The 17,778-nt window shown below is 36.9% G+C and overlaps 1 pseudogene; it reads right to left on the minus strand.

The window, feature by feature from the left end:
- Positions 1–12,735: 12,735 nt before the first annotated feature.
- On the minus strand, positions 12,736–15,126 carry LOC147463531 (uncharacterized; annotated as a pseudogene).
- Positions 15,127–17,778: the final 2,652 nt, after the last annotated feature.

A 17,778-nucleotide genomic window follows, 5' to 3' on the forward strand; every position in this document is an offset into this window, starting at 1 on the left:
TTGATTGGGCAAGTTGAACTTCACTTTAATTTGAATTTCAAACGACAGACGTCAAATATGACGGCTCGGAGTGGAGCATTTTGTCAGATGTATTGTGCAAGATACAAAAGCAATGGCCACAAGCAATGCAGGTGGGCAAGATTGGGAACAAAAGAGACGGAGTTTTTCTTGCAGGCAAGCTCTTTGTGGTCATGGAGGGTGTGGATTCAATTTGCATGGATGCGAGCCCTGTTTGTTGTTTGAGCTATGTAACGTCAGCGTAGTAAGAGCTCTGTTTGTTGTTTGAGCTGTGTAACGTCAGCGTAGTAAGAGCTCTGTTTGTTGTTTGAGCTGTGTAACGTCAGCGTAGTAAGAGCTCCCTTTTTTCCTGCTTTGTCTGCTTTCTTCCATTTCTTATGGTTTCCACACTCCTTGCTGTTGATTTTTCGATTTCAGTTGAAAAGATCCATGCACAATCTTCAGTAATGGTTTTGCAACCTAGCAATAAAGAAATGAGGCCCAGTTTGTGTAGGTTTTTGCTTGAAGTCAATCTTGTTCATAAATCTGCTATGTTGAGCTCTCATTCCACAGAATCCTATCGTGCCAAGCTATCAAAGCTTGTCATGTTGTGTGTGATGCCACTTGCTATTCTTGTGCCGATTGCATGTGAGTTCTTGCTCTTTGTGTGTGGTGCCACTTTGCTCTTCCATTTTGAGAGCTCTTGCTCTCATGTTGTTATAATCGCAAGCAAAGGAGATGTTGTTGCACTATTCCACTTATCGATGGATCAACATGCTCTCTCTCCACCCCTCTCTCTCTCTCTCTCTCTCTCTCTCTCTCTCTCTCTCTAAAGCGTTGCACTGATCTAGCATCACATACACCCTTGCAAGGCTTGACACGATTAGGTTGGCCTCTCTCTCTCTCTCTACTTCTTATGACAATGCAATTGTCTCTTCTAAGATTTCTCCCTCTCTCTCCCTCCCTCCTTGCATCAATTACTATATTGGCGCACATCTTTTTGCTAGTCAAAGGTAATGACATAGTTTGTACTTGAACTTGGTGACAACCTATACAACATTAGATATAAGTCATCTCTTTGTTAAAGAGATCTTTAGACTTCATGCATTACCAAAAAGAATGATAAGTGATACGGATTAGAAGTTTACTTCCAAGTCTTGAAAGGCATTATTTGAAGCTTTAGGAACCCAACTATGTTTCAGTTCAGCATATCATCCTTAGATTGATGGATATATTGAATGGTAAATCATGTGATTGAAGACATTCTCCAAGCTTATTGTGGCAGAGAGCCTCACAAATGAATACAATTTCTTTCGTGGTGGATTTTTCTTATAACTCTTCTTTTTATAGAAGCATTGGTATGGAACCTTTCAATGCACTTTATGGGCATGAGTGTATATCACCTTTGAAAGTTTTTGATGCCACTATAAGGGTAGAGGCATCAAAGAGAATGTTAGAAGAGATGGACATAGAAACCAAGGCCATGCGACAAGATATTTAGGCGTCTTTATGGCACCTTTCAATGCACTTTATGGGCATGAGTGTATATCACCTTTGAAAGTTTTTGATGCCACTATAAGGGTAGAGGCATCAAAGAGAATGTTAGAAGAGATGGACATAGAAACCAAGGCCATACGACAAGATATTTAGGCTGCTAAAGACCATCAAAAGCACTATGCTAATCAAAAGTGATCTCATTGGATTTTTAAGAGACGGTGATAAAGTATTTCTTTGGATTGGACCAAAAAGAAGCAATCTTTCCTTAGGAACATTCGAAAAGATTAGCCATAGGTATTGTGGTCCCTAAAACGTAGTTAAAGTACTAGATGACTAAGCTTATAAATTGAAACTACTTGACTATATCGAGGTCCATGATATATTTCATATCATTCTTTTAAATTCTTATATCCCAAATCCAATCATGCTTTAGATGAGAAAATAGTAATGCAAATCCAAGGAGTGCTTGAACTCCAATTAGATTGTATCCTCAAAACTAGAGAAAGAACCCTTATAAATAGAGTGATTAGAGAACATATGGTAATATAGAAAGACTATCCTACTAAAGATGCTACTTGGGAGGATGAAGTATCTCTTTACAAAGATTTTTCCAACTTCGGTTGAGATGAGGACATCTCAAGTTTTTAAGTTGGACTGATTATAAGGTTTCCATTTTTTGCAATTAAAAAAAGGTGTATAAAGTCAATTAAAAAAAAATGAATCCACCCACCAGTAAAAACTACAGCGACAATAGTTGCATTTGCTATTTTTAAAATCTTAAGCACAACTTTAGTTCAACAAGGAATTTTCTGACTCGGATTTGGATAAAACCTAACCCCTGAATCTCTACCGAAAGTTTTCACAATATAATTCGATAAATTAAATAATAATTGGAAGCCGTTATAGACGTTAAATCACATGGTCTAGAAGATTTTAAATCACATGGCCTAGTAGATATTTTATCACATGGGCCAGACATACTTGCTAGAAAACTATAAATAGGCCCCTAGTCTTCACAGTTTCTCTTAGATTCAGATATCTTGTAAATATCTCTCTAGAGTAGAAAGAGTAATCTCAAAAGTCATCAATAGAGCAAAACTCTAAGTGATTAATTGTCATAGTTAGCTTAATCTTTGTAGATTTGAAAAAAAATAAATTAGGTTTTTCTATTATTTTATTAATTAAAAAAGATTAGGCTTCTCTCTAATAATAATTAATTTCATTATAGCTATTTAAATTGTTGTTTACAAACTCTTTGAGTATTAAAAAAAACGATATATTTATAAGATTATATTAGGATTGGAATTGCTCAATTTTGGCTCTAATTAAGTGGAAATAAACTAAACTAATTTGGATAATCATGAATAATTGATAGATCTTTCAAACACTGTTAAAAACTTGTGGAAATTATATCAAAATTATCTTCTAATTTTGGTAATTATTAGGATAGAAATTAACTATTTTTAAGCTTATAATTAACGAGAAATTTAGACATATAACTTAAAAATTCATAAGGTAATTATCAAAGAATATTTATACTATAAAAATTATGGTAATTATCTCAAAATTATTTTAAGTTTTTTTGATAATTATTAGATCTCAAAATTCTTTATTTCTAGCAAAATATCAAAAGGGATGATTAGTAAATCAAATTAGAAACCTATGAGATACTTTTCAAAGCTAGAATACATTATTAAGAAGCTTTGATAAAAATAATATAATTAGATATTTCGTTTTACTAAATACTATGTTTAAAATTCTTTATTTTTAGCAAAAAATTAAAGGGAATAAATTATTGAATCAACTTAGAACTTATGAGGTAATTTATAGTGCTAGATTACTCTATTAAAAATTTGTGCTAAAATCATCCTACTTGGATACTTAGTATTTCTAATTATTGTGTCCAAAATTCTCTATTTTTATCAAAAAATTAAAGAAAAAATTAGTAAATCTACCTAAAACTTATGGGATTATTTTTAAAGTTAGATTACTCTATTGGAAAGCTACGATAAAAATATCCTAGTTAGATTTTTAGTTTTACTAATGATCATGTCCAAAATTTTGTATTTTTAGCAAAAATTAAAGAGGATAATTAGTAAATCAACCTAAACACTTATGAGATAATTTTTAGAGTTCAAACACATTATTAGAAAGCTATGATGAAGATATCCTATTTAGATATTTACGTTTACTAATTTTTATGTCCAAAATTATATATTTTAAGCAAAAAATTAAGCAAATAACTAGTAAATTAACTTAAGAACTTATGGGATAATCTTTAAAGTTATATTACACTACTATAAACATGTAATAAAAATTTCCCTACCAAATATTTAGTTTAGTTAATTACTTTATTAAAAAGTATTTATTTTTAGCCTAAATTAAAAGAGAAAATTATTAAATTGATGATAAAATTTAAGGGATAATTTTTTAGGGTTACAAACCATTGTCAAAATGGTGTGACAAAAATATCTTGATCAAATGTTAAATTTAGATAATTATTATGTCAAAAATTGCATAAAATTACTATAGTCTTTAAGTTATAACATTGCATCCGTTATCAAGGAATAGATAGGTACTTAGGAAATATTAAAATTGGCTAAGAACTGAAGGATGCCTTTTAAGAAACATCATGCACTTGTTTGTTAAGCCTTGAAAGAAATATTAATGGTTAGTCTGGATGAACTAGGAAAGATCTGATTGATCATCCTTAAGACAATTTGTCTCAAGACCACCTTGGATTCCTTGGTATATTTTCACTTTAGGTGATGAGCAATGATGGATTTTTGGCCAATGTTAAGTGGGCCACCCCCATGGACAAAGATTCTTTATTCCATGCATATCTTTACATATCTTAGGATACTATTTATTATCCTAGGGGAGCCACCCGGTTGTATGGGCGGCTGGTTAGGGTGTATGGGCGTCCGAACTTTTAGGCGGTTTTTTTCCACCCTGGACTAGGAATAAAGGAAAGGGTGTCATTTTTCACACATATATAGGTGTGCTTGAGATAAGAGGAGTATTGGTCATAGTTAGTATGGTCATTGTTTTGTTGACAATACGTTATCTTAAGTTTAAGGATGTATGTTTGATAAAGGATGTTTTTAATGTTGCTTTTAATACTTTAAGGAATCATTGCTACTTAAAATTGAAGCTACAATCTTCACTGTGCCAAAAGAATGTGGTAGTAATTAGAAAATAAAGAATCATGTGTGAATGTGGGGTGGTAAGTGGGGATCAATTAAGGTTGTCAATCATGGATGGGTGGACCTGATTAGTCGGGTAACTATCCATCCCCACGCATTAACATGTAGTAAACTTCTTCAGTGGAAGAGGAGTCTACCAATGGTTGTGCCCTCACTCATGTAGAGGGAAAAAAGCATTGCAAGAGGATTACTTAGCCCATTTTTGGAGGTTATAGTGCCAAATTTTTTAAAGGTCTTTTAGGTTTTCTCTCGGTTTTGCTTGTGGGATAGGAATATGTCTTTTTCTAGGGCTATAGTCTCAAGCCACGACAAATGGTAAGGGTATGTTCCTTGTATTTTTCTTACTTAGAGACTCTAATTTTTATTAGGCCTAGAGACCTGTCAAGGACCCCATCATGACTTTAGCATATGTGGGTTGGGGACCTCTCAATCATGTGAAAATTCCATTGAAGTGAAGAGGTATGGTCAAAATACATCTTGCTACCCATTGCACTTAGTCAATATTTTGGACCCTAAGCTCCTTGGAGAGCCACTATATAGGCTCTCTGGATTGAGACCCACTTAGCCAAGTGATTAGACATGTTGACAATTATGTAAGATCATGGTTATCACTTTGTGAGTGCAAGTTTTCAATTGTTCTTCATACAGGATTACCTATATGTATAGGGATGCTGCGTATAGAGATGCTACCAAGGGGAGTACTGCTTAGAGTCTTGAATTTTATAAGAGGTTCATATATGTTTTATGGGTTGTTTTTGTGCATTGATTTTATGTGTATGTATGGTTAGCCAACCCAAATTGTATGGGCAGTTTTACACAAAATGACTTTCTTCCGACAAGTAACACAAGCAATGTTAAGCGAGTGAAGCTTACCTTAAATTTTAAAAAAGTGAAGGAGAGTGCTAATGCATTGTACAAACGGTGTAAAAAAAGGGAAAAAGGAAAAAAATGAGAGGGGAGGGGTACAAAACATAAAAGAAACACCAAATGCATTTTGCTATAGATTAGCTCATCTGTGGTGAAATCTCTTACAAAGGAATAGGGAAGCTATATAGGGAGTGAAAAAACATGTACCAGGAGGTTTTCCTTGGGGAATTATCATGCATTAAAGAGGGAAAATTTAAAAAATACTTTGTCATTGTAAGGGAATATGAGATGGACTTATAATTTTTTTCTTTTAGGTCATTCCTAGATATCTCCATGTCCTTCAAACCATAAGATGTTTCCACAATTAGCAGCCTACATTCTTGAATATATGCATAGGATCAAGAAGATGAGAGATCTTGAAATCCTTACAATACTCTGAACAAACCTATATAGAGATAGAGGGAGTTAGAGTGGGTCATCCTTGATATATCTCATCATCTTTGTTGCTTGCAAGCTCTGACTTTGGATGGATGATGGGTCATTTGTTCTACTTTTGGTATATATTTATAGTTATTATCCATACTACACATCGTCCATCCTTGAACTTTTCATTAAAATATTTAACTTGTGTGCTTTGACATAGTAAGTGATCTTCAAGCAAGAATTGTCTATATCAAAGATATATATATATTTGAGATGCTTACTGTAAGAAAATTTCAATCAGTTGCCATAGAAGGGACAAGCTTTATAACCCTTGGTTGAGCACCTTACATGCATAATAAAGCATTTAGCATAAGGAAAAAAAAACAGAATAAAATGCAAATATATATATGTGTACTACTTAAACACAAATGAGTACCTGCACATAATCCATAGCTAAAGAAGTTTGGTATAGTCCATGCTAGAATTACACAAACTTTAAATTTTATTTCATATTTTGTACAAGATGTTTTATATAATGGGTATCTCTCTTTCCTCTCGTATTCATCTTTATACAAAATACAATTGTTGGGACATACACATGTAGTGCTACAGCCGATTCCAATCTTACTCAACATGTTCTTCACCTTATTTCTTGATGTAGAAAGAATGTTGTTTGAGGGTAGAAGCTTTTGAGATAGTATCCAACAACATTTTGAGAAAACATCACCTATAGTTTATTGAAACATTTGAAAATAGCACAATTAACATTGACTTACTTTATTAGTGCCAAAATGGATGCATTACTCTAAGTATAATGATTTTGGAGGTTCAAAATAAGAAAAATTCCTCGTAACCGTGACATGTTTGGGCCTTTGTAAATTTGATCAAGTACTTTTGCTCTAGGAAAAATTTTCTTTATTGAAGGTGCTACTTTCTTCATACCAATCACTAGTAAAATCATCCATGCCACCATCATCATCATTGAAAACATCATTATTTTTGTCAAAATGTGAACCATATAGTTTCTTTAATATAACTACTTGGGTCACTCGTGTAGAGGAGTTTCATGTACTCAATAGACATACGAGAGATGCCATGAGAAGGCTGTAGATACACATAGTATTCAATATCATAATTTGGAACATATCACATTGGCACAATTATGAGCATTCAACATGCAAGAAACAAACTTACTATTTTGTAAAACATGTTTATTGGTAAAGAAGGAGAAAAACTGATTAAACAAAGAACTAATTATTATCAAATATAGACATGTAACTTTTAAAATTTTGATAGACAATCCAAAAGTGCATGTTTTATGTTTATATATTTAGAACATTGAAAAATAAGACCATCATGAGAGAAAAGAACTAGGAAAATTTCAATCCAAGAATAGAGGTGCTCTTTCTAGCCCACAAAATCAGTAGTTCCCTAATAGTTCATTAATCACTGATACGTAATGATCTAATGGCATCTACAAGAATGTATCTTGGAACTTATGAGATCATGTATCCTCGTTCATGTCCATTTTCACATTCCACAAATGTGCAATTGGTTCTTGTGCTCCTTTCTTGATTACGATTAATTAGGCCTACCATGTTTTTATGTTTATATGACATGATATCTACCTAAAGTCTTTGGTTCTCTATGTGAGTAATGCCTCTATCTAAAAGGGAGGCTGCATTGAAACACAAACCATAACTAGTCATGCTATGAATTTAGCATGATAGATGATGCCAGTGACCCTAAAAGCACATAAGGGTCACCTTTGAATGTGGTGGATTTTATAGATAATGTGTAATGAATAGACCACGTTCTCCACCTAGAAGGCTAGAATGAGCTATCATATAATGAGCACCCCAAAAGCCAAAAACCTATCCATCTCTAAGAAGAGATCGTCCATACCATCCTCCATAGTTTCTACATTATATGTCTGCACTAGAGATTGTAGCTGATTGAACAATGCATAATCACCATGATTTGCTCTTAAGGCTGGGAGACAAAGAATATTATAAGATATCTATTTATAGTTCTCAGATTGCATGACCATGTCCTGTATGATAATTGTTGGGATGTCATCCTAGCATAGGGAGGACATTAACATAATGTCAATCCGAGGAGTAGGATCCGGCTAGGGCATGGAAACACACAAGTGGCTTGCGCGTGCCAAATGGAGGATTAGAAGGTGTAACCTACACACAAAGAAAGCTACGGAGCGGGTATGATGTTTCCATAAGGAGTGATCACACTACTTACTCTACCATTTGTCCTAATCTCTCACACACAAGCTTAATCACGCACTACTCTCTAATCAATCACTAATCCAACTCTAATCAAGCACACAATGATCATAGAATAGCATAGAATGACCATACCGGGCACCAACACTCTACACAAGCCTACAAACACTTAGCAGCATGCTTAAACAAGAGGGAAATATGAAAAAGAGAGAGATTAATCAACAAATCAGCCACTAATCTTTGATTAATCAAGCATTGACTACACCATGAGCAAATGAGAGAGAAGAGGTTAGAGTTTAGCTATTGGCATGAGGCCGAATCATCCATGTACGCGCGTAGAAAGCTCAAGAACTCCATAGCCATCTCCTTCTTCACAAAGCTTATCTCAAGTGAGTAAGAATCCCCTTTCACATTTTGTGTTTTGAGTTATATACTCTCTAGGCTTTTTAAGAAGTGGCCGGGCACCCAAATGGCCAAACTCACTTAATCTGCTATCTACACTGCCTAGGATCTAATATAGCTCAATTTTTACAACTTGGAACTCTTGATGAGCCCAAAACATAATTACAACCCGCATTTGCGGTCATTTGATGGAAAATCCTAAAACTTAAGTGACCGTCAATTGTGACCGTAACTCCATAGATAGTCATCAATTCCAACTCTTCTCTGCATCTGTTGCTTGTATTTGCTTCATCTTCATCTTTACTTCGCATCCGCATCATCTGGCTTCGTTAGCATTTACTAATAATAGTAAATAGCATCTTTGACTGATCCGTTTGGCCATTGTTGACTTAGCCACCAAACACTCCCCCCATCCGATTTCAGTGCACGTCCTCATGCAATGCCTGGTTGGTTGGCACTGGAGAGATTTGAAATTGGTGGTGAATGTTGTTTTGAAGAGCTGTAAGTTGTTGGGTTGACTTGTTGGTGTAATATGAGATTAGGCATTTGGGTTCAAGTAAAAGAAATTGGCTTGAGTTATTATGGGAATAAAGAAAAATAAAAAGCTAGGTATAGTACGTTAGGGTCTGGAAACCCTACATTACCAATGGGGAAAAACCTCATGGGAAAAAGTGCCCAAAGGTATGTGATCTTATTATGGGAATATACAATGATGGGTGTTTAGGGATTGAATTGAGTGGGCTTATATAAATAACGTGAAAGTGAATTAAGCCTTCTGTCCCTTGAAAAGGGTCGATAATCTGCCTTGAGTCTAGAGTTGCTTTGTTGCTGCATGTACCTGCAAGGTGAGTGCATGGGTGGAACAATAAAGAGTGCGTAATGCAAATGTCCAATTATGGGACATTCGATATGCTTGCACAGATTTATGCATGGGTAAGATTATGCTATGCGAGAGAAGAGTATTAATGAGTGCTCCTCAGAGTTAATGCAGATAAAAAAGTAAATTAAATTCACTTTACTAGCTTCCACTACTCTTGAGAAGGGCGTTTGATGCAATGGTTTCCACTCTCCTAATGTGCACAAGTGCGTGTGTGTTTTGTTTTGAACACTTTGCCTCTCCACCATGATTAAAATAATAGATTGACTATGCTCACCTATCCAGAATGAGCGACTTGATATAATTACGCTCAACTCTTTCAGCTTGAGCTGTAGCCTAATTAGCTAGACTTATAGACCACAGAAAAATATTAGGACTTGAAGCTTAGGTCTAACACTTTGCTCATTTATCGGCTCAGCTGCCCGACTCTTGACATTTAAAAAAGAAAAAAAAAACTGTCTTGAGCTCTCAACAAAGTATATATCTAGACATTTAGAGCTTAGATCCTCAAAAAGAGGGTTATTAAAGGACCATATTGGCAAAGTAGGTTTTTTCTGCCATACCTGGGTGACCTTGGTTGTCAAAATTGCTTGTTTTAACTTTTGGTCCATTATTTGAGAAGATTGGCTAGTTTCATTTTATTGGAAGTGGGAGATGACTTCAATCTTCTTCTGCTCGTTTGTCTGCTTTGGCACCCATATGTATCTACTATTTGTTGTTGGCTTATTTTTACAGACAACGTATTGACATTTTGGACCTGTATCCTTGATTTGTCGGTGTTTGTAGCTGTAATTATCTTCAAGTTGTGTAAAATCTGGTCTTGATGCCTTGGGTAGCCAGATTTTTTTTTGTCCTTTGTAATATCCCTACGCTTGAAGTATATTTGATGGCACAAATATTTTTGTATGTACTTTTGGATTCAATTGTATCTGTTCCGTGCCATTTTTGGGAATCACGGTTGGTAAATTCCCTTGAAGATATGTAGGCCTTCTAGATTGTGAATCGTTTTTGAACCTGTTTCTAGCCCTGTTGTTTGATCTCCTATTTTGAGTTGAATTTGATCTTGATTTACCTATTTGTTGTTTTGGTTTGAAGTCACTTGCTACTGTATAGCCAGATATCTTTGGTTTAGGTAACCAAACATTTGGATGACCACTGTAATAGCCTTGCTCTTCTAAGCCGTACTGGGAGGCAATCCATCCCATTTGTTTGCCTGAATTGTTTGGACCAGGATCATTTACCCAAACTGGATCTTTGAAATTGATGTCATTAGCCGCAACATAGGTTTTGATGTGCTGCTTGTGTCTTTGTTTACTCTGGGTTGAGTATTTTGGCTGAAAGACCTTTTTATACTTTAGTCTAGATTGTTGGTCTATCTTTCCTTGGGGTGTTGAATCCATAGTTGTTCTCATTGTTTGTTTAGCTTCATTTGTGACTTCCTTGTATGACTTCTTTGCTTGTGGATGACATGCTTTGGTGAGTTTTGCATCTAAACTGACTTGAACAGTCCTTTGTGCCTCTATCTTTGACAATCTGTTTGAGTCTTTAATTTCCTCTGCCAGCTAGACAGAAGTAGGTTGACTCTTTTCTCCAGATGCAATGATTACCGTGGCCTTTGGTTCACATTGCTCTTTATTGATCTGTTTGTAGGTCTTTTGATAGGCTTCATGTGCTTGATGCACCATTTTCTTCTGATTGTTCAAGTTAATTGTGATTTGTGTCACCTTTGGTTATGTGGCATCTTCCATTGGCGAGACAATATTAGGATCTGACTTTATGACTGCCTCTGCCTTTTGATTCAAGTCTGCCTTTGAACACATTGAGACGTCTGTTTCTTGGCTTTGAGACTTGATCTCTGGCTTCCTTGAATTCTGAGGTACATTCATTAGAGATGAACTATTTGTGCTATTAGCATTATTATGTAGAATCTTTGATTCCACCTTTTTGCCTGTTGAAATCTTCAGTGGCAAGTCCTTGACTGCCCATACCTGCTCTGGTTCTGGGTCACAGATAATTTCTTCATCCACTTCCTCTGACATTAGCTCGTCCGCTGCATCTTTGTTGGATCTTTCGACTTCAGGCCTGAAAAATTCCAAGCTATTTGAGACCATCTTTTGTAGTTGATATTTTTTGGCAGCTTGATTTTCAATCGAAATATCATTGACGCCTTTGACCTCCAATATTTTAGCCATCAGTTTGTCTCCGGTATCCTTTGACAAGATATGCTTTCTTTTTGGTGACTTTCTATTTGGAGACGTCTGCTTTAATGATTCTACTGCTTGCAGTTTGATACTGTCTTGGTTTTGCTGCTTCTTCATATCTAAGTGCATCTTTACTGGGCAATTGTATTAGATGATCAATGCCACATTTGTAGCAATGCACATCTATTCCTATTTGTTCTATACCTGGTCGAGGTATCTGTCCATAATATTGTTGGTATTCGTTGCCCATAGTATCTTGGATCAAATATGTCATCAGCATGACATGTAGATACTTAAAAACCAACACTGACGATGGCTTTGACTGATTGCCCTTATCTTTTTCGAATGTGGCATTCTCAAGAAGCTTGTAATAGCTTCCATTATAACCCTGGTAGATGGTCGTTTCAGCCCCTGCTTCAGTGACCAACTTTAATTCTATGTCTGTTATCAACATGTGATCCTTTATCTGTGGCTTCTGTATAGTCTTAGGACTATGTTGTTGATTCGATCCTATATTTGGCTTCTGTTGTCCACTGAATTTTAAGAGAGTATTGTGACTCTCCTTTGTTGTTTGCAGTTGATAGGGTTGTCCTGATTGCAGTAAGTGAGGTGGAGATTGGACTCCCCCCATCCGAGAGTGTTCCGTATCTATAAGAGGTATCTTTCTTATGCCAGATGTGGATATTATAGCTTTGTCATCTAGGTCAGCTGATTGAGCTAGGTCTTTGTAAAGTCGTGCTAACTCAATAGCTGATTCTTCCATTGATTGTACGTGTGTTTGTGTTGGTATATTTTGTGGTGCATGTATAGTGTTCTGTACCTGTGAATGTTGTGTTGTGGCACTCATCTGTGTAATGAAAGGAGTTGAATTGTGCTCATACAAATTCAAAGTATGATCATGTGTCAGTGGAAGCCTAGAGCTTTTAAAGTGCACTTCCCTATCTTCTAGTGATTGAATTTGTGCAATAGTGGCAGTGTGACCAATATTTACCTGGTTAGATATCATTTCGTCATGTGTCTGTTGCTCAATTTGGTCTTGTGGAGTTGAAGGTGACAAGATGAAAGCTGCAGCTCTTTCCGAGAATTTATCTGCAATAAGATCTAATTCATAGCATCTTCCATCTATATCATAGCTTTTGTCTCCAATGCGCGTTGCCCATAGTGTCCTAGGAACTGACTCGCTAAATGTACTTACCCGCGTGACTTGAACCCATCTTTTTCCATCAGAATCTACATAAATTGGATCTTTCCATATCGTTTCATGGATCCAATGAAGGGCTATTGGTTCAGGTTGCTTGTTGAATTATGAAGTGGTTGAAGGCAACTGTCGTTTACACATGGCTTCAAGGAATTCCTTCCTGCTGACTGTGTCTTCATTTTTTGGCAGATTGATTATAGTAGGCCTCGTCTCTTGAGTGATTTCTCTGTTCTGAGCTATCACTGTATCTGCATTAGAAGCTAAAGGTAAGCTCATTATCAAACGGTAAATATTACCACTTGTCGACATGTATTTGTAACCCAAATTTGAACCATCTTCATGAGCTATGAAGCATTGATCTGGATCTTCCGTCGCTTGTTGAGGTGTTTCTGCTTTGTACCATCTACCCTCCGTATCTCTATAGAGACTGCTACAGTTTTTGTCCTTGTAATTTGACTTTATCAAGTTCACAGTGACTCGAAAACTACTAACCTCTGGAAGATCTTGCCTGTGCAATTTTATTATGTCCAACTCACTACCTGGTTTGTCATAATAATCAATATCTAATTCTCCTAAATGATTTTTTCTCATGTTGAACTGATCATTTAATATGGGGAAGTGCCAGGGGAGAAAAAGCTAGAATATTGGTTAAGCTAGCAGACCGGCCACAGTAGGGATCTAAAGGAGGGAAAATAGGGATCCAAAGGGGGGAAAGCCACACACACACACACACACACACACACACACACACACACACACACAAGCTCCCTTTACACAAAGGGAATGAGGGACACATGTCAGCTCCCTAGCCCAGATGCCCACAAGGTGTACCCAATTCCTATTGGATGGCCTTGGAGGTGGACCAATGAGAATTAGGCTAGAGTAAATCTAGTTTAATTAATTTAAAAACACTTAATAAAAGAACCAATGAGAATTAAGTCCTCTAGAAGGCTATTGGACAGTCTCCCAAGGGGTCCAATGAGCATTCAGCAGCCCAATGGCTTGCCTGATTCCTATTGGCCAGGAGGCAAAGGGGTCCAATGAGAGTTTAGTTGAATTATTAAATTACCTAAAGCTCTCACAAAAGGGGAAAGGGGGACACATGTCAGAAGGCTATCACTTATGCTGCTTAATTGTCATTGGCTAGCCCTTGGGAGGTCCAATGAGAGGATAGGAAGAGCAAATAGCAAGAGGGGTCGCCCAAGAGAGAGAGGGGGCTGATTTTTGCAAGGCATTATCACACACACACTCACACAATCTCATGTGTGAAGAAAAGAAGACTCTCTCTCCTTCTCAAGCTTTAATGGAAAGCTTACCACCTACTCCAAGCTTGTGAGAAGGGAGGCCTACACCAACAAATCTTGGCTTTGTGATGCAAATCCAACCAAGAGCCAAGCTTCAATGCATGCTCATCTCCTCTACCATGCTAATTACTAAGCTAAGCTATGCTAATATGAGTGATTATGTGAGGAGGTACATCTTTCTCGTAAGAATACTCCTTCCTCTCAATATACTCTCATACCCTGCTAGCTCTCACCATCTTTGAAGGTGTGTGAGGTCTTGGGTCTAAGACCGGGGATAATTTATGTTGTGTTTGCTAAGTGTTTTTCTTAGTGCATGAAGCTTTCATCTTCATTGCACTAGCTAGTCTTGAAGGAACACAAAGAATTGTATTGTACAATGTCTCTCTTGATGGGAGAAACCATAATACAAAGCCTTTTGGAGGGGGAACCGGCTCCATGCAAATCCGGTCCTCAACTGTTGTCAATAGCTTAATTTCTCTCTCTTTTGAAAGTATTGTTCATGCTATCTAACTAGGTGTTATGCTTTTTTTTGCACTCTCCACCCAAGCACTCTTGTAATTCTCATTAGGAATCTATTCTAATGAAATGCCCACTATGTTCATGCTAATTTCTGCTACACACAAGTTTTTAGGCCATTAAATGTTACATGGTTTGAGCTTCATGTACACCGATCCTAAACAATCTTCCATTAGGTTCTTTTGTGAATTAGCCATGTTGGTAGCTTCCACAACCTGTATTGTCGTGCTTTTCTGAGCATTTTGCTTGGACTTTAGGTAGCGATTGTCTGCATCATCTATGTAGCATGGAAAGTCTTTGAAATGACCTATTAACTCCAACCTGACGCCAACTGATTTGACTGTTATTAATGAGCTTGAAGCTGCATCATAACTACTTTGATTTGCTGATGTTGCCATTGACTGTGGCTATTGCATCTGTTGCTCCACTTTTCTTTCAACCCTGTTACTGACCTGCTAAGCACTTGTATTCCCTTTTTCTAGCCTCTCCCACAGGTGACCAATGGTTTTTTTTATTCAAAGCTCTCTGCTAGGCTTAGCTGTGATCTCAACAATCTGATTTACCTGTATAGCTGTAGCACTAGTTGGCAAGATACTTACCACTGTACTGCAACGACTACTCCCTTTGTGATACCTCGATTCCAGTTGATTGAGCGATGAAATTTTCTCTTAATCTGCAAAATTGTAGATTAGCAAAGCACTTTTGACCTGAACTAAATTGACCTCAATTTGCCTGTTTGACAGCACACTTTATATGGAGTTTAATTTAAATTAAACCACCACACAGGTGACCATAGGTCATCCAACTTCTACAGTGTATCTGTCCGCAATTTTTTGCTTTTCGGACCTCACTGTTATTCTTATCCCTGGCACACTCAATTTTTCAACTTCAATTTGCTCTTTTGATGACTTGCACGAAAAGTTCTGCCTGGCAATGCTCAATTTCCAGCCTCCTTAATGTCACTACCATTCACTGCAGCAAAATTTCGTTGTCAATTGAATCCTGCTTATCGCTGTTAGAGGAATACTGCTTATCGTTGTTAGAGGAATACTCCGAAGCTGCCGTTTGGCCTTCCTCGTGTGTGATGGCAGCAAATATATCAACTCAGTGGGAGATGTGTGAATCACCCCCTATTCGAATATTTGAAGCCCTCTTTTCCTTTTGTTGCTGCCGACAGAGATTTCCCCAATTCGACTCGGAGCTCATGTGTTGTGGGCTTTGGGCGTGTTATTTCCTCATCTATGCTGATTTTGTTGGCCCCGGCTTGGCAAGTGTGTGTGTTGTGTGTGTGTGTGTGTGTGTGTGTGTGTGTGTGTGTGTGTGTGTGTGTGTGTGTGTGTGTGTGTGTGTGTGTGTGTGTGTGTGTATGTGTGTGTGTGTGTGTGTGTGTGTGTGTGTGTGTGTGAGCCAGGCTGGCCAAAGACGAGTAGTGAGTAGCGCAGACTGTGTGTGTGTGTGTTGGGTGCGCCGACTACAGGCAAGGCGGGACCAGGGAGCCGAGATTGGCGGGATGAGCTAGCACGATGAGGCGGTAGCTGCGGGTTTGCGCGTGTGCAGGTGGGGTCGCCAGCTGTGGGGCCAACTCGGGCAGCTAGCGCGAGAGCGTAGGTCAAGCCGGGAAGCATGCGCGCATAGGATGACTAGGGGCAACAAAAGCGTAGGAAAACTTGGGGCAACAGAGCGTAGGAAGTCAAGCCGTGAGCTCAACATGTAGGACAACTAGGCGGGCAGCTCGCGCGTAGGATGTCAAGCCAGATGTGAGCGCGTAGGATGTCTAGGCGCTGCAATGCATAGGAGGTCTAGGCCAGCAGCAAATGCGTAGGATGTCTCGAGAGCGTAGCATGCGCGCGTAGGTAGGTAGGTCAGCGTGAATCACGGCGAGACTGCAGCCAGGTGGCCAGCTTCGGTCAACGCGGCGAGATAGGTGAGTATTTTTTTATTTTTTTATTTAAAAAAAACCAAAAAATTTAAAAAATCACATAAATAAATTAAAAAAACACACATAAATCTAAAAATAAATACAAAAAACACATTAAAAATTTCAAAATTCATACAATAATTCAAAAATGCTCACAAAAAATTCAAAAAACTCATAAAATAAATAATAAAATACACAAAAAATCAAAAAACACTTACAAAAATACAAAAATGAACATAAATAAATATAAAAAACACAAATAATTCTTAAAAAAACACAAAAAATCAAAACATGCACAAAATTACTAAAAAACACAATTAAAATATAAGAAATAAAGAAAATACCAAAAAAACACAAAACAATCACAAAAACACAAACAAAAATAGAAAAAACACAGAAAAATAATAAAATACACTAATATAAATAAATAAAAAATCAAATCTTATCAAACAAAAACCTAAAAATGTAAAAAATTTAAACTATCATGCAAAAACACTCAGAAAACAAAAACAAATTGCCCCGGCACTCCACAATTCACCTGAATTAGGCGATTTATCAATTTTCTTAGTATAATTAGCACATTTGGGTAAAAATTAGCAAAAATTATCAGAAAATTTGCCAAAAATTCTAGATCAGCCCACCGACCTAAACGTTCGCAATCACGCAATCGAAACGCAGAAATTGATCACTTACTTAATCAAAATCGCATAAAACATCATTCTTTAAGCACACAAATCGTCTCAAAACTATGCATAATTGAACACAAAAATCACCCTCTCTTGCACGATGACCAATCGCACTCAAAACAAAATTTTGCATCAATTAAACATCAATTCGAGCATCCAAATCTCAAATTTAATCGATCATTAACACGCTTTTTGCATCAAATCATGCACATAAGCATATATAACCAAATTTGACCGAATTTCGACAGCATTTCGGCGTCACAACGGAATTAGAAAAACATAACCATAACTCATTGATGACCATAAGCAAGCACATGCTTCTCATAAGCAAATTGGACTCCAAAACATCCCCCAAATTGCCCCAAATTAGGCACTTCCGCCTACACACAAGCGGGCATAAACCGCACCTAGTTTTGCATTTTATGAATGCACATGGTTCATGAACC

This window comes from Adiantum capillus-veneris, chromosome 2, assembly GCF_014529385.1.
Source record: "Adiantum capillus-veneris isolate H3 chromosome 2, ASM1452938v2, whole genome shotgun sequence".
In the NCBI taxonomy this organism is placed as follows: Eukaryota; Viridiplantae; Streptophyta; class Polypodiopsida; order Polypodiales; family Pteridaceae; genus Adiantum; species Adiantum capillus-veneris.